The following is a 24,062-nucleotide window of genomic DNA, read 5'->3' as shown; positions in this document are numbered from 1 at the left end:
ACACAGGAGGCACTTCGGCCCCCACGTCTTCCCCACAGCTCTGACTCACAGCGGAAGAATGCCTCCTCTTTCTTGAAGGAGATCTGGATGCCAAGCCCAGCCTCCGTGTTCTTTATCTTCACCCCCGCATACCATCCTCTCTACATCCACTCTCCAAGTCTGCTCTTTCCATTCAATTCGGCAAGCCTTTACTGTGCACCTATGGTGTACAAGGCAACGGGAGACAGAAATGACATGGCTATGGCCTCCACTCCCAGAGATCAGAACTTTGGGAGTGAACATGGAGATGGCCAGTTGACACACTGTGATGATGGTGGCAGTGGGGATATGTCCAGAGCACAGCAGCAACTGGAATGCTGATGAACCTCTGGTAAGGCACAGGAGGTGGGGGCGAAGGAAGGGAGAGAGGCTTTTCCAAAGGAGGGCTACAGGAGGTGAACTCTGCAGAATGGACAGGAACTGCCTGGTGGGGCAGGGACAGGACATCTTCCTTCCATGTCTCACCTCTCCTTTCTCAGAAAAGCTGTGCCACCTGTGCCTTTCTTATCCTTCCAGGAAGTGTTTCCCAAGCTAGTTGAAGTAAAGAACCAGTTTCTGTTTCTTATTTCTAAATCATTGCAGATTGACACACTGCAAAATCAAATAACCTATTAGAAAATCCTGAACTATTACAGTCCATAAAATACAAGCAAAGTGGTCACATGCTTAGATGGCGCAGCAATGTCAAGTTGCTGGAAAGTTTTTCCTCTGGTAATGACGGTTCTTCAACCTTGTGAACATGCCAAAGCCCTGAACTGAGCACAAGATTAAAGTGAAAATGCAAAGGCTAAGATGAAAAAGTCTTACGTATATTTTACCCCATACACAAAAAAAGTTTCCCTTTCGTTTAGAGACCTACCAGTAGAAATTCTAGAGTCATTTTAAAGTCATTTTTCTTGTTTTCATCTCCAATATTAAATTCTTCACCACTATCTTGAATTTTTTTTTCTTTTGAAATAGTTTGCATTTGTATCCTTGCCTTCCCATTCGAGCCCTACACTTCTTCAGATCAGGGTCTGATTCCTGCCACAGTGCCCTCCCTGCCCCATCCTCTAATAAAACATGCCTTCTTTATAAGGGAGATAAACTAATCTTCCTAAAATGCCATCTCGTTATATTCTCACTCAAATATGTTCAGTGGCTCCATGGGGCCTCTGGTATCAATTTTAGCTTCTCTACCTAACTTTCACAGAAGCCTGTATCATTTAGTACTCCCTTTATACAAAGGTGCCATTTCTATTCCAGGCAGCCAAAAGTCATCCACACCATTTGTCCCATTCACCCTGAACTATACCCATCCCTCCATCTCTAAGTTTTTTTTTTTTTAATCAGGAATGAACCCAGGGATGTTTAAGCACTGAGCCACATCCCAGTTTTTTTAATTTTAAGACACAATTAGAGCCTCGCTAATTTGCTGAGGCTGGCTTTGAACTCGTGATCCTTCTGTCTCAGCTTCCCAAGCTGCTGGGATTGCAGGCATATGCCTCCACACCTGGCTTCCAAAATTTTTATTGTCCAATGTCACTGAGACCTTGATGAGAGACTTGTTACTGGATGGGCTTAGATTGTCGTATGTGGTTTCAATGGTGCTGAGTTTTGGCAATTCTTTCTCAACTCTGATACTAGTGCATGCAGGCATGAGAAAAGGCTCATAAATAATTTTTGATGAGTTGGCAGGGTTGTCGGGTTTAAGACAATATCGCCATACCAGCTCCACTCTCCGACTAAATTATGTCTCTGTCTTCCCAATAAGTACATTATCTCCAATCCTCACGAAACAGATACTGTTATCTATTTTGCAAAGAAAAACAGAGGCATGTCAGGAGAAGCCGGTTGCTCAAAGTCACCCTGTGGTGGGAGAAGAGTGGGCTTGGAATACAATGAGTGACTCCAGACCCCAGGCTGTTTCCACAGCAAAGCCAGCTTTTGAAATGACAGCTCCTTTCCAGGCTTCTGGAACCGCCCAACTGGCATCCCCAGTGGCCTGGGAGAATTTGAACATCCAACACAGCAGCTCAAAACCTCCTCCAATCCCACAGCTTGCTACTCATAGCCAGGGACACTGACCCTTGCTATCATCACCAACATGAATACTTTTCAGTCCTGGGACTCAGGCCCATGACCTCAGAAGCACTGTTGAATACTATCAGTCGCCTGGGGTGTTTCGCTTCTCATGTGTGTTGAACAAGGAGGATGTGTTCAGAAGTCGCCTTTGGAATGGACAACCCTCTGCACTGTCCCCATATCACAGACCAGGATCTTGACTGGAGGGAGAAGAAAGAGGGCAGAGAGTGAAAATTAAGGGAGCAATAACTTGCAAAAAAAAAAAAAAAAGAGAGAGAGAGAGAGAGAGAAAGCATTAGGGAAAATAGTACAAGCCGGGGGAGAGGAACCCTAAGAAATACCTGTCACAACTGCAGAAGAGGAGAGCTTCAAGAAAAAGACAGAATAGAGGTTAAGTAAGAAAGAAAGGAAGAAAATCTGGAAATTAGGGGTCACACAGGTAATCTTGGCCAGAGCAATTTCAATGGGAGTGGGAGTCAGAGAGGCTGTATGATTGGCAGCAAAACACCAATGGCTACAGATGAGTTTTCAAAACATTTTGCTGAGTACGGGGGTGGGGGGTGGGGAGGGGTGGGAGGGAGCTAAGAAGGGACTGGGGAGAGATGGAGACACTGCAGGTGGCTGATGTTAGGTGCAGGGGTGGCATTTGGCAGACAGGGAGTAGGCTCAGGAAGAAAGCCTGCTGAGTTACTCCCGGTGGCAACTGCTCAGTGCCAGAAGTGAAGGGACAAAAGGGGTTGCAGGTGGTGGGGGGAAACCTAGGGTGCTACTCTAGCTAGGAGAACCAACAGGTGATCAAGCTGGATTGGGAGGGGACTGAGGGTCTGGGAGGACAGGGAGTGAGGCACTAAAGGCTGAAGAGCAAGGCTTGTGGAGAACTGCAGAGTAGGAGAAACAGTGAAGTGGAAGGCGGTGGTCAAGGAGGACACGTGTTCAGAGGCAGCGAGACCCAGATGTGAGCCATGGGAGCAAAGCCACTGGTGCAGTGGCTGTGAAGGCCAGGGAGACCGAGAAAGTGTGTGGCTGGTGGCTAAGTCAACAAGGTGGCTGTTGAATTCACAAGGAAGGAAAGAGGAGTGTTAGATGGAGACCCGGTGCTCAAGTCCTCAATGAGCACCAAGAGCATTTGGGGACCCTGGCAGGCAGGTGTGGGTGCACCAGGCACCTCAGCTTCAAGGGAGAGTAGCTTCAAAGGGCATGGGGAGCCGTCAGCTGGAGTGTGCATGGAAAGGCGGGGAAACCTGGGGAGACGGTGGCATCCGGGGTTAGGTCCAGGCTTTGAACAGGAGTGGGTTACAGATGCTGGATGTTAGGGAGTTTTTTTGGCAGTGGATCCAGAACTCCAGAGAGAGTGCCTGGTGATACATACAGATTAGTAGGGGGTTTGGCAGGAGGGGAGCTGAGTTGGATGAGAAGACAGAAACTATATGTGATCAGGGGAGGAATCCCATCACACGCTGGGTGCCACAAAGAGAGAAGGCAAGCCAGTAGCCTGCCCCAAGAAACAGCGTCCACTGTCCAGGAGAGCCCACTGCTGTTTCAGTGGGTACCTCTGACCCTCACTGCCTGCCGCAGACCTGAGAGCAGGAAGCAATCCCCTGGCTGTGGTTACTGGCAGAGGCAGCCAGTGCCACCAAGAAGGGCGGGAGGCAAAACTCCCTGACCTGTCAACAGAGGACAGAGCTATAGAGGGAGGAGAAGCGGAAGTGAGAGAAGACAAAGGGACTTTATAAAGCCTAGGTTATCACTGTCCTCTGAGGGTTTAAGAAGGCCTTAATGCCTTCCTAATCCTAAAAAGCCTGCTGTAAAGGAGCTCGCAGGCCTGTCTCCACATGCTCCTTCCCAGGCTACCCAGGTCTGGGTGGTTGTTGCTTTTGTAAAGCTCAGAAATATAACAAGGGCCTAGTTCTAATGAATCTGGCCAGCCCTGCAGCTGAGATAGCAATCAAAGCAACAGGAATGCAGAGTTGATCCATGCTCTTCAGACTCCAAAATGTTACTCCCTTCTTTGTTAGAGAATGCAAGGCCACAAAACTGCCCCATGGACGTGGGCCTTGCCGCCCCCCTGCCTTTCAAGCCCGGATGGAAAAACTGCTGATGTGGTCTGATGTTTTAACTCGAGGGCACTTGGAAACTCAGAATTTGAGAGCGGGCTGCTCACAAGTCTCGGGGCCAGCCTCGGATGGATGCACGCATAGAATGGCACGTGAAGGGTGCTCAGTCTCGGCCTGCTTCACATTTTGCTCTTTGTTTTTATCTGCGGGATCAGGCGTGTTGGAGAGAAAAGGATAGGCCTGGTAACAACAGCTTCCTCGTCATTCTTGGTTACTTACATCTGTGGTCAATTTTCCACACTTTATTCCATAAAAGGTAAACGAGGCACGGTACTTGCAACAGGATAATCTAAACAATATGAACCCTGTTACTGTTAAAGACCATCTGGCTGATCACGCCCAGGCCCAGACTTTTAACTCCTTGAGGTAAGAAAGATGCCAAACCTAGAGAAGCCCAGGCCCTTCTCTGGTCTGACTTCAGAATCCTTTCCTCCCTCTTCAAGTAGATTAGACTAGTGCCTCTGAGGTCTCTGGCAATCTCAAGTTCTGTCTGATTCTAGGCTGGCTGCTGGTGAAACTCGGCAAGCTTTGTGAATGAGCAACTTTTTAAATGTTTTTACTAAATGCCTGTTCTCTTCTTTCTCTTTAAAAGGAAACATTAAAAGCTTAAAAAAAAAATCCTATACACAACCCAAACTAAAATACTCTCAAGGGCTAGGGTTGTTTCCTTCATTTCTGATTCTCCCACTTCAAGCCAAGGGATCATTTACATAATTTTAATTCCCAAAAGCAACTGGCACCAGTTGAAGAAGCAGCAAAGCCCATGCTTGCTTCTATTTGGGCTTACACATTTTCGGGCCATCTGTTATCCAAGAAAGTTGCAAACTCAAATAAGAGATTGGGAGTATTGCAAATCAGATGGTGTTTTTCATCCTTTGGGTGGGGAGCTAATGATAAGAGATTCCAGGAAAGTTTCAGATGGGTAAGGTTCCCTAAATGGTTCCAAATGGAACGTGGCCTTTCTCAGAGGTGCAGCATTCCCACCTGCAGATGGAATTCAGCATTTGACCTGGAAGTTCAAGTGTAGTTTATTCTTCAAGTTAGCTATTAAGAACTCTAGCTCTCCCCAGCTCCCTGTGCGGGGATTAAAACCATCAAAACTTTTCAAATTAATACACCTTGTAATTTTTAAAACCAGGCATCTTCCAGTGTCACATCTATAACAGAGCCCTTATTTTTAGCCATGATTTTCTTTGTAACCACAGGGCAAATATAAGTGTCAGCATTCTGGGAATGGGTTTTCAGAGGTCATGGTAGAAAAGAAGCTCAAATACAATGGCTGTTTCTGGCTTCCAAACAAGGCTTTCTAAATTCAACTGTGCTAGAACTTGGACTAAGTATCCCTTTTTAAAGATATTCTAGAAAACCCTGATGATCTAAACAGAGAAAGACAGCATGAAAGCCTAATGGAAGACCGGCTGGCTCAAGATACACGTAATAGAATGTAGGATGTGGCTCTTAGTTTGTCAAACTAGTTTAAACTCCAGAGGTCCAGATGAGCAGTTGCTTTTTTTGTTTTCTTTTGTTGACTTGCCAAATAAGCTTCAACAGCCTTCCTTCTATCCACCCTGCAAGTTGTCTCTTCTGGATGCACAAGGAGGAGGAGTGTGGAGTTGAAGGAGTTAATGGTCACCAGCAGAGCCCTTGGGAGACATCATAGGCCATGATCATAAATCTCTTTCAAAGCGAGTTGGACTCATTCTACTTCAGCTCCCCAAATTCAGCATTCATCTTCAATTAGATAAAAAGATATTCACGTCTATGTGTATTCTCTTCATTTCCCAACATATTTATCTCATGGAATGATAACTGGGAGATATTCCTGACCTAAATGGTCACATCCCTTTTTTTAAAAGGGTTAACCAGGCTAAATAATTTAATTAGTAGGTCTTTTATTGGAATTTACTTTTACTATAAATTCTGAAACATCTGTGAGCAATATTTTTAGAGACAGGCAAGAAAAAATAATGAGGGGGGAAAAAGACTCAATTATTTTATTCAACTGCAGTAGTAGTTTCACAACCTAAAACAAAGTAGGTGAAATTTCATGCTGATTGGAAAAGTGATTTTATTATGATCCTATGATTGGATATTGATAGCATTACAGTCCCTTTCCCAGAGCCCCTTCCCTTTGCAGAAAGAGGTTCCATTTCTTTTTTTTTTTTTAAAGAGAGAGTGAGAGAGGAGAGAGAGAGAGAGAGAGAGAGAGAGAGAGAGAGAGAGAGAGAGAGAGAGAATTTTTTTTTAATATTTATTTTTTAGTTCTCGGCGGACACAACATCTTTGTTGGTATGTGGTGCTGAGGATCGAACCCGGGCCGCACGCATGCCAGGCGAGCGCGCTACCGCTTGAGCCACATGCCCAGCCCTCCATTTCTTTTATGATTTGCATCAAATGGACAGGGTAACCCAGATGAAAACTAGTGTTCCCACCTCTATGAGGACCAAGGCTATAGCCCGAGCAGGGAAAATGAGGAATGTTCAACAGCTGCCATGTTTGTGTGATGGATGAGATTTGGAACCAACGGTAGAAGATGGGAAACAGTCCCAAAGAGCGAGAAACCACAGTAGCTCAGCTCTGAAGGTGTCACAGGGAGGAGCAAACTGGGAAGAGCAATGGGTATCAGGGTGGGCCTCCAGGTGGCACCCGTCTTAGAGGCACCTGGACACAGGCAGGAAGCCTGACTGGGCAGAGAGTAAGCTTCTAGAAGGCCCAACAGATGGTAATAGCCTAGTATGGGACAGGTGGCCTACCAGGGTGGGTGAGAGCACAGAGACCTGTTTAACCAACTGGGATGTGGGTGTGACTGAAGCCACCTGGGCATGGGTTGAGGACTGGAGATGCAGGGAGACACATCAGAGGAGGGGCCTTGGATTCTGGAGACCGGTGCCTATTCTCTATTAAAAACAAGATGGTTCCCTCAGCTTCGAGAGGGCCTGAGCTTCTGGCTTAGTCTGGAGTGAGGGCTCAGTGAGGGTCAGTGGCCCAAGCCCATGGCTGGAGGATATGAGCAGAGGTGACAGAAATTTTGGCCAGTCAGATACCAGAGCAGGGTCTAGAAGCACCTGCCTATGCCTGATTTGGGGGGTGCCCAGTAGGGCTCTGGGAGGGGCAGGCTGCCCATAGAGGGTTGGGGGCTCTGGCAGGGGCACTGGGAATTGATTATTTATCAACCAGTACAAAAATAGACTGCTGTGAGTCAGCCCTGGGAGCTGGACAGACCGGCTACTCCCCCTCCCAGCTGACGGTTTTTCCACATCTGTGTGAAAGGGATATTGCCTAAGAAAGGAAAATAAGGCTGAGGGTGGGGCCAGGAGGAGCTTGTTTTGCTCAAATTTCTCAATAAATATTTGTTCTGCTGATAAAAGTGTGTGCATTTGCGATTAGGAAGTGTGCCTCTTTGTTCCTGTGGCATGATTGAAGGGAAAAAGGGGTTGCAAACTTCTCCAACCTGTCCGACAGGTTTGGATTTCTTTCAGGTGAGGTCAGGAGGGAGCTTTTGAAGAACACTTAGGGTAAATCAGTGGACTGCTGCCTCAGAGATCTACTCATAAATAGCCTCCATTGCAGCCATACAGGACCCTTCTTTGTTTCGGCAAAGAAAGATATAAGGAAATAAGAATGAACTGTAGTTATTAGTGAATACATTAAATAATTAGGGTAAGTAATGAAGTTTAGGCAAGATCCATGCCAAACCCACCTTCCCCGCCAGCTTGCTCCGTATCAGAGTCAGGAAAGAAGTGAGCCTCTGTGTATGCAGGCAGTGCCAGCAACTAAGACCTGCAGGTGCAGAGTGGGAGTGGCAAGGCGAGTAGAGGTACAGAGTTCTTCACCCAAAGAGGACACTTTTACCTTCATGAGTAATAACGCCAATGGGTGAATCAAAGCTGGCTCCCAGAAGCTCAAATATCAAATGTTCAGAAATTCAGTAAGCCAGTTTTAAAACACAGCCATTATTAATACTTAAAATATTGACTCGCAAGTAAACAACTTAAAGTACGTAGCTCCAATCCATAAAGGATATGTTTATATTCTAAGACCTCCAGAGGATGCCTAAAACCACAGAGAGTACTAAACTCTGTAAGCAAGCACAGTATCCTGTGACAGTCAGTCTGATAACCAAGACATTTACTAAGTGCCTAATGAGGGGGTAATGTATACATCATGGATATTGTGGACAAAGGGATGATTCATATCCTGGGCAGGGCAGAGCAAGATGGCATTAATTTCATCATGCTATGCAAAATGGCATGAGTTGTTTATTGAAAACTTTCAGGAATTGTTTATTTTTGGAATTTTCCACTTACTATTTCATGGTTAACAGTAAGTACCTGAAAGAGTAGAAAGCAAAATTGTGAAGGCGGGGGGATACTACTGTATACTTAAAACAAAAATGTAATAGATACTCAAAACTCATCACTTACACTACTTTTATTATCAACTGTGATTGTGAGAGTACATTACTGTATCTACATGGGAGAAGGATCACACAGTGGCTTATTACTGTACACCTCTTCCCATTGTACATCCAGAGAAACCACAAAACGGACAACAGTGGAAGTATTTACACCTTAGAAATTGGCACACACTGCAACATCAGGACTTGATTTCTTGCTGTGTTGATTACCTAGTCTTAAGAAAGTGAGGAGGAAATGTCAGGTCAGATTAAACTTAAAAGTGAGTCATGTCTGTAGCCACTACATTGTGAATAACATTTAAAGAAAAGGAAATGACTCCTCCAGTATTTGAAAACATAGAAGGTGCTCAAGCTCAGGTGAACAGGTGACGCTCTAACCATAGTCAGGGCTGAAGCGGAAGGAGGTTTTAGTTTAATACATATCATGTGCACAAAGGTGAAAAGGAGCTGAGAGGATCACGTATCAGATTTAATGACAATGTCTTGGGAAAGAGTTTGTAGACTGGGATGAAACTCCCCTTGTCAGGTCGTGGCTAAAGGGCAACCATAGGTTAGCTATGGGAGCAAGAGCTCAACAGGAATCAACAAAAGCACTGTGAGAGTCAACTTTCCACATAGAATTGACAATAAAGAGTATTGGATCATTTATTATTATTTGTGAATTATGTGCTACACATCTTTTATACCAGTAAAATGATAACAGATTCACATATGCATTCCATACATACTTTTCTTGAAGAAGTGGTTAAACATGAATTTAACATGTTCATGAATGAGGGTGCCAGCAAACGCATGCCTCTGGCAGAGGTTTGTTCTTTCAAAGGTATTTTTAAAACTCTGAACCTGATCAGATACTAGATTAATATACAACGTGCTTACCCTACCAACCCACCAGATTTACCTTTTCCTCAAATCCCTGGAGCTTCTCCCATTTTAATTCACTTAGCAAATAATACCCGTGTGGGATTTTCAATTTACAATAGTTTTTTACTGATGCCCTGTCTTGGTTTAGACAGAGGTCGTAGCAGAAGCTTTCTCTAAAACTTTTAAAGGTGCCTTGAGTAGACTAGGCGCTCAAAGATTCATTTAGCCAATTGGTCAACTTGCATCCAGAGACTGTCCTCTGAGTTAGACCCTGTGCCAACCAAGATGCACGGACATCTCACAATGATGCCAGTGACAGTCATGTGAAGGCCAGGAATTGCTGAGTTCCAAATACATGCCAGATGTTATGCCAGGGACACTGTATCACTGATACATGATACAAAGACACATCAGTATCTGTGAATGTGAGACTGCCTGTCCAAAGAAGGAACCCTGAGACTGTGCCTTGGACATCCCGGTTCTCGGGACCCGGCTTGACCTGGCTCAGTAATGGTGATGCACCCAGGTGTGCATGCAAGAGGCACCAAACAGGCTGAGCATTTAGATATTCCTTCTCTGTCTCTTCTCCAACTTTCCAACTACTTTCCTTCCTTTCTTTTGTACGAGAAATTCTATAAGAAAAAGGAAAATGGAGTAGCTTGCACGTGGTATATAAAAGTAAGAACGCTAGCAGGGCGCAGCGGCACATGCCTGTAATCCCAGTGGCTTGGGAGGCTGAGGCAGGAGGCTCACAAGTTCACAGCCAGCTTCAGCAATGGCAAGGAGCTAAACAACTCAGTGAGACTCTGTCTCTAAATAAAATACAAAATAGGGCTGGGGATGTAGCTCAGTGGTTGAATGCCCAAGTGCAATCCCCAGTACCAAAAAAAAAAAAAAAGCAAGAATGCTTTCCTAAGACGTCCACTCTGGTGGTGCCAATGCCCATAGTGAAGACTCCACCTAGACCCTACTTCTCTGCCTGCCTTTGGCCATTGCTCTGGAAACTGCCCTGTCCTCCTACAGAACATTTAAAAGGGCTGTCCCACCGGCTGGCAGGGAACCCTGTGTTAACTGTTAAACTTTCCACATGTGGCAAGACTTCTAGAATAAGGGAGTCTTGGAGAAGAGGGACATGGGGTGGTTTGGGGTGAGGTGGGGGATCTGCTTTTCCGGTTTTGCAGTTCTTCTGCCCATGTCACTACAAATTTCCAGGGTGCGTGCCCTGCAAACTGGCCACAGCTTCCCTCCTGAGACCCTGATGGCAATTCACTTCTAACCACCAATCCTTCACCTTTCTCAAGAGAACAGAAGTGAGTAACATGGTAGCCATACTGGAAGTTTTAACCTAAGGGCCTATATCTGCCAACATATGGTTTGTTCCAACTTTATCTCACCCTGTTGATGAGCCACCTGACAATTTTTTCTAGACAACCAAATTTTTATGCTTTTAGCCCAAACTCACTTTAAAAAATGAATCTAAAATAGGTTGAGCCCATTCTTGTCTTCATCAGCAAGGAAAACTGAGCATAACCAACCCTTTGCCACAACTCCTGCAAGCCATCTTCACTGCTGGTAACTGCTGGTTTGAGCCAAAATAATGATGTATTCACGTTGATGGTTTTATTTTTCTGTTTCAGGAAGGGATTTGAGCAGGGTCATGAAGAGTGATCAGACTTGAACAGGCAGGGAGGAAAGCTAAAGAGTAGGCCACACAGAGGGCAGTAGATCTCACATCAGATTTAATGGCAATAAATTGTTGACCAATTTCATTATCTCATGCTATCTGAGTATCTGTTCCAGCTTGCTTAGCTAATGCAGCGAGGAGCTATAAATAATGTTCCATACAAATGACAAAATTTTTAATAATAATTATATTTCCTTTCTCATTCAGTTTGTCTACTGTATTAATTAAAATGAAAAAGCTTGTCTTATTAGTTGGCTTCTTCATTTCTGATCCTGCTTTTATTTCCCTTTGCATGCTGTGCTTTAGCTTATTATTTTCTTTTCTAAATTCTTTAAAATGCAATTTTGAAGCCTTTTATTTTAGATTAAATGGACTACACGTATTCATTCCCACATATATTTCTCTGACCCCTGGCTGCCTCAGAATATCCACTTGTCTCCAATCAGCAGCCCTGGTCCAAGCTATGACCTCTCACCTGTTACCTGGGCTGCTGATATAGCCTCCTAGCTTGTCTGCCGGTTCCTACAAATGCCCAGCCCCACCAACTACATAGGGGCCACAGGATCTTGTGATAAGGCCAGGCTGTGGCCAGAGTGCAGACTCAGGAGGTTCAAGACAACCTGGATACATCCTGGGCCCTTCACAAACACACTGTGTGACCCTAGATTAGCTTCTAATCATCTCTCAGCCTTGATTTCCTCAACTGGGAAATGGGCATATTAATAGTGCCTAAGGCATACAGATGATCTGTGTATGATAGGAGATAGTAGATGTTTATTGCTTGGACCATAACTAAGCACATAAGCCAACTTAGAAAAACCTTAAAAACTATATATCCGATTGCTTAAAACCCAAATGCCCAGCCCTGGACCATAAGGGTCCTTGGGATCAGGACCTGCCTCATCCCAGACCACTGCCTGCTTACTCACCAGGCCCTAGTCGCACACTGGTGTTTGGTGGTTTCTCAAAGCCACTAAGCAATTTCACATCTCAGGACCTTTGCATGTGTAGTTTCCTGACTGGATTCTTAGCTGTGCTTCATTAATGACCCATTCTTCAGTTCTCAGCTTAAATGTCAGTCCCTAATCTGACAGAGGACCTGTTCAAAGTCCAGGCTAACGTTAGTTATGCATGATATTCTCTTTCTTTTATAGCACTTGGCACAATCTGTAGTTATATATTTGTTCATCTACTTGTTTGAGTCCAGTCTCCCTGTTAGACTGTGAACACCATGAAGCCAGGGAAGAAGTTAACTTTGTTCAGCCCCCTACCGCCCACACCATCTGCTGAAAGAATGGGGATGGACGGCTGAAGCAACCAGCCTGGAAGATGAGTGTGGTTCCCTGGGGAAACCCTCTGCCTTTTTCTCCAAATGGCTTACACTGGTTTACTAAAGATAATAAAAACTGACTTTGGCCACAGAGTCTCCTGATTTTGCCTAGAAATGAACTGAGAATGATTAATCTGCCAACGTATTTATTTAATAAGTATTTTTTAATGTCTGCCACATACTTTGCACTGTTTAGTGGACGGTGCTTGCTGAACAAAACAAATAGAAGACCTGAAACTCCCTCGGTCCCACCCCTACGGGGATGTCAGACACATGAGATGCACATAATGACATAGGAGGTAATTAGATAATATGATAAGGCTATGATAATTATTGGCCAAAATGAAAGACACACTTAAGGAGAATATAAAAAGGCAAGCAGGGAGACCTCACTTGGGGAGAATCATAAAGACAGGAGTGCTGGGTGGGTCCTTGGGATGAGCGAATGGTGAAGAAAAAAGAGTCATCCTCTACAAAGTGCTGAGTGACAGGGTTGATCTGGCAGGACTCATGTTGGAAAATACAGTGGGGAAAACCAAAAGGTAGAGAGGCAGCCTTGAAGAATCCAAGAAAAGGGGCTGGGGATGTGGCTCAAGCGGTAGCGCGCTCGCCTGGCATGCGTGCGGCCCGGGTTCGATCCTCAGCACCACATACCAACAAAGATGTTGTGTCCGCCGAGAACTAAAAAATAAATATTAAAAATTCTCTCTCTCTCTCTCACTCTCTCACTCTCTCTTTAAAAAAAAAAAAAAGAATCCAAGAAAAGGGGGCTATAAGAATTCCCATCCTCTGATGGCCAATATTGTATTCTTCCTGACATTCAGCACTTGGCCTAATGTTTTATAGATGGTTTTTATTCAATAGTGCTTGTTGAACTAAATAAGTTGGTAAAAAATTTAAACCCTGAGTAGGCTCATGTCAAAGGAACTGTTAGAGAAAAATTCTATCCCCTCCAAATACTTCTAAAGAAAGTCCCTAATGGATTCTCCGAATTTTCAAATACTAGTTACATAAATGGCTGTAAGATGTCGACAAGATTATATGTTACGCTGGATTATAAATAGGAAGCAAATAAGATCTTGATCTAAAACACCTCACGGGGAAACACCAGAGGAGAGAGAGTGTAAATTGTAGGCTTGTCTTATTAAAAAATATAGTTTAAAAATCATAAATAAAATTCTTTATAAAGGAAAGGGAACTATTTTGAAAATAGTGATCCTAAACAGATAGTGCTAGCTCCACAGAGGGAAATCACCAGGGTAGTTCAAAACTTTGACAGAAAAAAAAATATTTTTTAAATATAAGAATTATTAGCCAAGCGTGGTGGCACACGCCTATAATCTCAGCAACTTGGGAGGCTGAGGCAGGAGGATCGAGAGTTCAAAGCCAGCCTCAGCAACAGTGAGGCACTAAGTAACTCAGTGAGACCCCATCTCTAAATAAAATACAAAATTGGGCTGGGGATGTGGCTCAGTGGTTAAATGTCCCTGGGTTCAATCCCTGGTAACTGCCCTCCCAACAAAAAGAATTATTTTGGTGGATACTGAGAAGGCTATCAATAACATTTCAACATTAAATCTTTTGTTGTTGCAGTGTTGGAAGTCAACATTAATTCTTTATAAGAATGTTTCAAAACCAGAAAGGAGACTATTCTATAAGATAAAGAAAATTATAGATTTAAATTTGAGCTTTAATATTATTCTTAATGTATGTCTGGGTCCATTTTCTGTTGCTATAACAGAACATGGTAGACTGAGTACTTTATAAAGAAAAGAAATTTCTTCCCATAGTTCTGGAGGCTGGGAAATCCAGGATGAAGGTGCTGACATCTGGTGAGGGCCCTCTTGCTGAATCAGAACATGGAGGAGTGTTTCATATGGCAGGAGGGCAGGTATGTGGGTACTTGGCTGTACTTCCTCTTATTACAAAACTACTACTCACATCATGGGGGGGGGCACCATCTAATCCTAATTATGTCCAAATAACCACCTCCAAATACCATTGACATATGATTTGGAGAGTAATTTTCTGATGGGAAAAAAAATTCTGAGATGAACTAAATTACAAGGGCCAGTGGATGGCGAGGAAGAGAGAGGAGAAAAGTTAACCAGCTAACAGCTTCCAGGCAAACCAGCAAAACACTGTGTCACATTCCTTGAAAGTGTGTTGAAATGCTGACTTACATTCCATCATGGTGACCACCAGGCACCATCCTGTCCTCTTGAAACTTTCTGGACTATTAACCCCAACCAATCCCAAAGCCGGCCCTGCTTCACATTATCCCACCCTTCTTATCTACAGCCCGCTCAATGTAAACAACGTAGGCTTTCCTTCTCCAGATTTTTACTGTGAAAACACTCTCAGCTCAGGGTCTAGCAGATGTCTTTCCATCGGCTCTCGCCTCTCGAGCCCTGCAGCTGCTGGTGATAGTTGTGAGACCTTGTCCCAGGACCTGGTCCCTTCCTGGCTACAATCTGAAACAGTTCAATGAACACTTGATTTCAGAGTCTCCCCAGTTTTAAGAGTTTGGGCTTAACATTTACATCATATGAATTTGGGGGGCTGTAGCAAACATTTCATAAGAAATTCTAGAGCAGGGCTAACCGTTGGGACTTTTTATAATAATGGAAATAATTATTTTTGTACAACTGGACAAAATTTCAATAAATCACAAGTGGCTATTAGTTACCTTGGTAGACAGCCTAATCTCAGTGTTTCACTTTGCAATAGAAAATACTTCAGGATAAGACGAAAAAGAAAGAGACAATAAATATAAGAAAGGCAGTAATAGGGGCTGGGGATGTGGCTAAAGCGGTAGCACGCTCGCCTGGCATGCACTGGGCGCTGGGTTCAATCCTCAGCACCACATAAAAAATAAAATAAAATAAAGATGTTGGGTCCACTGAAAACTAAAAAATAAATATTAAAAAATTCTCTCTCTCTTTCTCTCTCAAAAAAAAAAAAGAAAGAAAGAAAGAAAGAAAGGCAGTAATAGAACTTCACTTTTGTTTAGATGATCCAGTTAGGTAACAGAAAATGAAAAGTCAACCCAATGCATGCCCATGATATAAAGTTAGAAAAGGCAATAAATGGTGCTTTTCTCAATTCTGAGGGGAAAAAAATGAGAATTTATATAGCTAAATAAGATATTTAGTAAGATAAAAAATTATAATTGGAGCCGGGCATGGTGGCTATGTCTGAAATCTCAGCATCCCAGGAGGCTGAGGCGGGAGGAATGCAAGTTCAAAGCCAGCCTCAACAACTTAACAAGGCCCTAAGCAACTTAGCAAGATCCTATCTCAAAACAGAAATTTGAAAAACATAAAAAAAAAAAAAAGAAAAGGGCTGGGGATGTAGCTCAATGGTTAAGCATCCCTGGGGTCAGTCCCTGATATAAAATATATATATATAATGGAAAAAAATAAAAGAACCCCTAAGTAAACAAAGTTATATTCATTGCTCCTAATTTAGAAAATTCACGGTAATGTCAGTAACATTAGTCCATAAAGCAAAAATAGATTAACATAATAACAATTACATTCCTGCTAGGATACTCTAGGATGTGATAAATCACTAGCAAAATTAATAAGGAAAAATAAATACACAATAATACCAAAGAAGATTGGAGGAGGATGTAATAATCAAATTTTAAGACATATTATAAAGTGATCTTCATCAAAACTGAATTTTGCTGGATCAAGGCCAGGACAAAGACTCTAATAAAATAGTGATTCCAGAGATAGATTTAAACACTTATAAGTCCTTAGGATATAGCAAACAAAACACAACTAAGGTTCACAGTAATGGATGGAGGAATTAGAACTTAATAAATGCTGGTAGAACAACCTGATATCAATATAAAGAAAAGTATATTATGTCCATAACTCACCTAGTATGATAATCCTTTCCAAATTGGTCAATGAACTAATTAAACACAAAAAGCAATAAAAAAAGAAAGGACAGTATATTTATCCCAGCTGTAGCAAAGAGATAAATTCATGACTATTAAAAACGGAATAGTATCATAAGGGCCATGGTAGGTGGATTTAAATATTTTAAAGAATATTTAAAGCCTCCTTAATAAAAAGTAACAAAACAAATACAAAGGGAGTAAAATAACATTTTTAAATTATGACAAATATAATGGATAGTTATAATCCAAAATAGCAATAAAATCTTGTATTATGACACATACATGTGTCATCATTGGTCACATGACCCCATTTGACAAACGGCTCAGGAGTGAAGAGAGAAAAGCAGGAAAGAAAAGGACACGGCCAAGTGGTGACCCTGCAGCAGCACTTCACCTATGCCTCATGCACACTGGGAAAGGTCCCTGGAAAGCCAACACGAGGAGTTTAGTTGCACTAAATAACTGGAAGGATAGACGGTTCTCAACTTAGGTTTTTTTTTTTTTTTTTTTGACATTGCCTTGGTGCCAAAACCGTATTTGGAATTTTGAATCTCGATCCCTTCCCAGGCAAGTGACATATACTATGACTGATATTCTCCAGTGATGCTGGGCAGCAGCAAACAAGCCACGCTCCACAGCATACTGCGCTGTCCAGCTAGGATGTTCTGAGTTAGGGTATTCATCATGCCCTTCAACTTACTCCGCTTTCAGTTTAGTTGGGAAGATCAGGACATAACCCCACCATCATCCCAGAAGCATCTGTGACTGTTTACCTATTTTTAAACAGTAAGAGGCTCAATGACAGAACAGCACTGAGCAGAGCGGCTGGAGAACACACCTCCTCCACTGCTGCTGGGCTCTGTCCTGCGAGGACCACTGCCTGCTAGCTACGTGACAATAAGCCATAGCTCTATAAAACCATCCTGATCTTTTGATTCTTAATTCCCCCTTTGGAGACTATATCCCAAGGAAATGCTCAACAGAGAGACAGACAGACAGAAAAGCAGGTAATGTTATCAGTTTCTAACTGAATCTAAATAAGAACTAGAATTCAATCAGTCTAAATGTACAACCACAGCAGAAAGGGTTAAGTGAATCCGGTACAATTCAATGGGATTCAGTGAAGTTATTAAAAACTGCAAATGATCATGTGAATATATATATGAATATGAAACAATTTTAAATACAACAAACCCCACCCCCCCACCCCCCAAAACATAGAAGATGACAATCATGAGTCAAGGCCCATTCCTGGTGACATTCTCTCATTGGGGAGAAGTCAAGTTAAAGCATCAGAAACTGGCACAGACACGGGCTGAGGTTTTAAATTCTTCCAGTAGATCTCAAACTGACCAATCAAGAATGCTCCAGGCTTTATCTATTCTGGTATTTCTAGAGCTTAGATCATTTAATTCCAGAAAAACATAATCAGAACAAGATAGGATTAGCCCCAGTATTTTTTGAATACATCCTTTTGGTTTTTCCTTTCATTGTGTGGATTAAGGAATGGAGTGTACAAACATCTGCAATTTCAGCTCAAGACTCTAAGCCATTGTTTCCCAGTGAAACACATAAACGACTAAAAGTACAACTGGAGTGCTGCCAGTGAGTCTGGTTTGTGGGCAGCCCTTGTAAGGATCACCAATCTGACCACTGAGCATGGCCTGGGCAGTTATGAGACACCAGGTAGGCAGTGGCTACATGCCCTGCTGGACATCCTAAGACCATGTGAGATCCATTTCAGCAACACTGTGCTCCACAATTACCACCAAGGTGTGATCATGAATTAAAATATTTTGGCAGTAGTTAATGAATTAATTTTGTAAAAAAAAAAATTTTGCAGTATTGGCAATTGAACGCAGGGTCTTGTACATGCTAGGCAAGCATTCTATCACTGAGATACCTCCTCAGCCCTTTTTACTTTGAAGCAGGGCCTGGAGCTTGCGTTCCTCCTAAGTGTTCTGTGTAGTTAGAATTATGAGTGTGTACCACACACCTGGCTAAGCTATGACCATTTTTCCAGGAGTGAGGTGTATCAGGAATTGAACTTAGGGGCACTCAACCACTGTACCTCTTCCCCAGCCCTATTTTGTATTTTATTTAGAGACAGGGCCTCACTGAGTTGCTTAGCACCTCAATGTTGCTGAGGCTAGCTTTGAACTCATGATCTTCCTGCTTCAGCCTCCCAAGATGCTGGGATTATAGGCATGCATCATTGCATCTGGCTAAGCTACAACATTTTTAAGAGGCAGATTAAAAGAGAAAAACAATATTTTGCAGGGATTCTTCTGGAATTTAGTGTCCCAGAGAAAGAAATTGAAAAATGGGATTGAGGTCATCACCTTGTAAACTCTCCATTGATTCCTGTGGCTTTAATGACCACCAACTCCTTTTGGCACCACCAACCTAAAGTTGAGTCGCATGTCTTCACTTGGGTTTCCTCAGAATATCAATATCTCAAGACATATTACCCCACAGATCTAGATATTTTCTTCCTTCCTTTCTTTTCTGATACTGAGGATTAAACCCAGGGGCACTTAACCACTGAGCCACATCCTCAGCCCTTTGTTATATTTTAATTAGAGACAGGGTTTCACTGAGTTGCTAAGTGCCTCACTAATCTGCTGAGACTAGCTCTGAACTCATGATCCTCCTGCCTCAAGTCCCAAATTGCTGAGATTACAGGCATGTGCCATTGTGCCCAGCATCCCCAGTCCTTTTTATTTTTTATTTTGAGACAAGGTTTCACTGAGTTGCTTAGGCCCTCACTAAGTTGCTGAGGCTGGCCTTGAATGTGCAATCCTCCTACCTCAGCCTCCCAAGCCAATGGGATTACAGGTGTGCATCACCATTCCTAGCTCTAATTTTTTTTCCAATTTAATAATTTGAATGCACTGTCTACACCTCCAAATAGAACAAAGGGCTCAAACTTAAGCTTCCTTGCTCCTGTTTGGTATACCTAGGAGACATCTCATTTATGAAGTTGCCATTCAAATTAGACACATAAAAAAAATCGGTATTTTTTCAAAATACTTCAAATCCATACTGTCAGTTGTGGATTTGTGAAACCAGGGTCTCCAAAAAGAGAGTGAATGACCTATAAAAGTTTATTAGTCATTTTTAACTTTTTTTTTTGAAAGGGAGCAGTATTGGAGATGAAGCCCAGGGTCTCTCACACACTAGGCAAGTACCCTACCACTGAACTGCACCCCAAGATTTTTAGTTATTTTTAATGAGTCAACATTAGAAGAGTCTCCTAAAACTTATCCTTTTACTCCCAGGGATAAAGTGCTCATTCCTGCCTAGACCCATGGATGCCTGCTTCCCTTAGTTTTCTTTATTAGTGGAAACTCAAAGACTTCAAGAAATGCATTTTGTAAACTAGCTCCATATGTATTTGGAACATCTGACTAATGTATGCAATTGTAAAAATAATAATATCCTGGAATTAACATTTGCCCCCCTCCCAAGATGTATCTTTCCCTATAATGATGGGAGACATTCTGAACAGCAGTGACTGTGAACCTTAGAAGTAGGTCTACCAGCATTTACCTAGGTATTGCCATATTCCGCATGGAAGAAGAATTCACCTTGACCTCGCAGCAGCGCTAGCCTCCACTCTTAAGAGACCTATGATAAGGTGGCCTTAGGTAAAAGCACTGCCCTTCTCTCAACGTCAGATTCACATCCATAACATGATAGCAGGCAAGATCCCACTTCTAATAGAACCTTTTCCTGCACTGAAAGCAGGGTATCTAAAATAGTCAAGAGAAATTTCCTCCAAAAGACCTGTTTTCTTCCCCAATCCCTCAGCTGGCTCAGATTGAGTTCCAGAATGCAGGCTGTCACTTTCCCCCCTAAGGGTAGATTTTCTCCTCATCTCACTAGCCCCACTGGTGCTGGGCCAGGAACTCTGCCCTTGGTAAGGTTCACCCTGGCTTCTCCCTCCCCAGAGTAATCACATGTACACACAATCTCGGGAAAGAAAGACCCTCAGCCAGTTTCCTGGTCTAATCAGAAAAATTGGTAAGCTCTGTGGCTATCAGTTAAACTCATGGTAACATCTCCATCCTTCTCCAAATGCATGGTCTATGTTCTGCAAGATAGGATGGTAGGATTTTAAGAATTAAAAAAAAAAAAAGAGGTGAGCACGGTGGTGCACGCCTTGTAATCCCAGAAGCTTGGGGGGGGCTCAGGCAGGAGAGTCCCAAGTTCAAAGCCAGCCTCAGCAAAAGTGAGGCACTGAGCAACTCAAGTCAGACCCTGTCTCTAAATAAAATACAAAATAGGGTTGAGGATGTGGCTCAGTGGTGGAGTGCCCCTGAGTTCAATCCCGGTACGCCTCTCCCCAAAAATAAGAATTTAAAAAAAGAAAATTCTTATAGTTTTTATTCTTTACTCTCCTTTGTCACCAAAACTATCCAATCACTGACGATTAGAAACAGAGACCCTACAAAATTCTATGACAAAGGTTGATTATATTGCTGGCAGAGTCTCAATTCCAGCTCTGCTGAGGATGGAAACCTTGGGTGGCCTTGTTTTGTACCACACAACCCCACACTCTGCTGTCCAGATAAGATTGCCAAGCAACAGGCTTGCCTGTAGCTGATCACGAGGCGCGGCCCTTAAAGATGAGCAGAGGCAATCAGATAATTTCTCCTAGGATTCTGACTTAGAAAATATCAAGACAATGAGGTGGTGGGCAATGGGAGTTACTGCTGAAATGTCTGGAGGCCGATGGGTACGGGGAGAGGCCTTGATGTGCAAGATGAAGGCAGAAATGTCAAAAAGGCAGAAGCAGAGTTGGAAAAAAAAGATGGAGCAGAAGCTGAGGACACCGTCCAGAAGCCAAACAACAGGGCAGAGCCACTTCAGTGGTGGCACATCACACTGAAAATGCACAAACTCCCACCTCGAGGAGGCCCCTCCTGCTGCATTGAATCATGAGCCTCCTTCCAGCCCCTTCCTCATTAAGATCTAGTTCTCCTGTGGTAGCTACCCAATCCTTGGTCTGACCATTCTACTTTTTCAGTTATTGCCTAAGTTCATTTTTTAAAAATATTTTTCGTTTTTAGTTGTACATGGACACAATAAAAATTTTATTTATTTATTTATTTATTTTTATGTGGTGCTGAGGATCAAACCCACTGCCTCACATCTGCTAGGCAGGCACTCGACCATGGAGCCACAATCCCAGCCCCTAAATTCATTCTTTAAACAGACCTCCACTCCTTGAATAATCTGAATAAGACTCTGCCTCTCTGAAACTCGCATCAATGAGGTGTGGGCTTTGTTGCTAGATGAGGATGTGAGGAGCCCTATAGGCAGAGCAGCTTCCAGCACAGCCAGGCTGTGGTGGCCTGTGGCTGCTTGGATGATCCCCAGGCAAGGCTGCTGCTGTTGAGGTTTGCTTGCCTCAGACACTCGACTTCCCCTGCCTTTCAGGAGTTTGTAGCAACAACCGGCCAGGGTCTTTCCTACCAAGCTGCAGTTCTCTCCATTTTTTAAGAAAATAACAGAGATTTCTTCCCTTGTTCCTCACATCCCTCTCCTGGGTTTCCTTCCTCTGCTCTGGCTGTGGGGATTCATTGTTCCTGGACCCCCTGACAGGGATGGATGAAAGGGACTAAAAATTTGGCTCTGCAGTCATTTCCTTGGGTTTCTGAAAAGCCCTCCCTCTCTCTTAATTAACAGCCTCAGCTTCCTCCCTTCAGGCCCTTTCTTCTATACATTGCAAAATCTATTTTATCCCAGTCAGTAGAATCTCCCTTTCCCCAGCTGGGAGAATTGGTCAACCTCACCCGTCAAATTTCGACCAAATAATTCCTTCCCCTAACACATGCCACCTCTTCCCCCTTGGACGGTCCAGGGCTCATCTTTCCCATCTTCTCATTTTTTATTATTTGGACTCTCTGGCTCTCAGCCCTTCAGAACCTTTCTTTGTCTGCCTCACATGATGTCTAGTAATACGGTCTTCTCAGGCTTTTTCTCTCAGTTTTGGGCTGGGATCCAATCTCAAATTGCCTTCCCCCAGTTACATTTTCTTACTTTTTTTTTTTTTTATTAAGTCCTTCTGAACTGCCCAGCACTGGCTTCTGTCTTCATATCTTACTTTTCCAAACAAAATGGATAAAAATTCGCTGCTTTCCTCATTTTCTTCTATTATAAATCACCTTGAAAAATCTCCTCGGTCAGATATATCAACAAAACCCAGGCAACAAACACACAGACAGGTGGACCGAACACCATCAAAATTAAAAATCTCGGTACATCAAAGGACCCAATCAACAGAATGAAAAGATAAGCCAGAGATGGAAGAAAATTTGTATTTGCAAATCATATATTAGATAAGGAGTTAATATTGGAATATGGAAAGAATTCTTACAACTCAACCATAAAAAAAGCAACCCAATTTTAAACAGGGCAAAGGACTTGAATAGACACTTTTTCCATATAAGATACCCAAATGACCAATTGATAACAATTAGTACATGAAAAGACGCTCCATTCACAGGTCATTAGGGTGATATGAGTCAAGACCACAATGAGACCCCACCTCACCTCATGTTCAGCAGAAATGGCAACTATCAAAAAAGAAAAAATAAGTACTGGTGAGGATGTGGAGGAATTGGAAGCCTTCTGCCCTGGTGTGAGAAAGTAAAATGAGGCAACTGCTATGGAAAAACAGTATGGCCATTTCTCAAAAAAAAAAAAAAAAAATTAAACCTAGAATCACCCACGTGATCCGGCAAGGGGAGGTACACACTCAAAAGGATGAAAGCAGGGACGCAGAGATTTTGTATGTCCCTGTTCACAGCAGCATTACTAATCATAGCCCGAAGGTGGATGTGACCCAAGTGCCCATCTGCAGATGAGTGGATAAACAAAATGTGGTAAATATGTACAACGAAATATTATTCAGCTTTATTTTTCTAAAACAGGAAATTCTGGTGCATGCTACAGAAACAAGCCCATCATAAAAAGACAAATACTATATGGTTCCACTTATATGAGGTATCTATAGTGCTCAGATTCACAGAGACAGAAAGTAGGAACATTAGTTGCCAGGGGTTGTGGGCAGGAGGAACGGGAGCTGTTGTTTAATGGGTATGGAGTTTCTGTTTTGCAAGATGAAAAGAGTTCCGGAGGCTGGCTGCACAACAATCTGAATGCACTTAAAACTACTGAGCTCCATTTTAACTACAGTTAAAAATGATTACGATGGTAAATTTTAAAATATGTGTATTTTATAGCTATTTTTCTTTTTCGTTCTTTCTTTCTTTCTTTTTTTTTTAAGAACCCCTTGGTCACAACCTGGCAACTTCACAAATTCAACCACTTAATACATTGGGCAAGTTGTTTCATCTCTCCATGGTTCAATTTCCTCATCTGTAAATGAAACTAGTACCTACCTCAAAAACCACTGTGGAGATTAAGGGAATGAACACATGCAAAGCGTTTCTAAGACTGCCTGGCACAATCATCAGTAGGTTAGTTATCAGAGAGATAAGGATTAGGACTGGCAGTGTGCATGGCACCATCAGAAGGACTTCCTGTGTAGAGGCAAACCGTCTCTGACCCCCACCTCTGCTCTCTAGAAAGCTGAAATTTTACAGATGAGGAAACAGAAGCTCAGA

General features: G+C 42.9%; 1 protein-coding gene across 1 annotated transcript in view; it reads right to left on the bottom strand.

Annotated features, from left to right (window-relative positions):
• Window positions 1-24,062, bottom strand: part of PARVA (parvin alpha) — a 154,341-nt gene that overhangs the window by 90,545 nt on the left and 39,734 nt on the right. The gene's annotated exons all lie outside the window — the stretch shown is intronic.

This window comes from Spermophilus citellus (genome assembly GCF_964194105.1).
Source record: "Spermophilus citellus genome assembly, chromosome: 2".
Lineage (NCBI taxonomy): Eukaryota > Metazoa > Chordata > Mammalia > Rodentia > Sciuridae > Spermophilus > Spermophilus citellus.
This window is presented reverse-complemented; position numbering and strand designations above follow the sequence as displayed.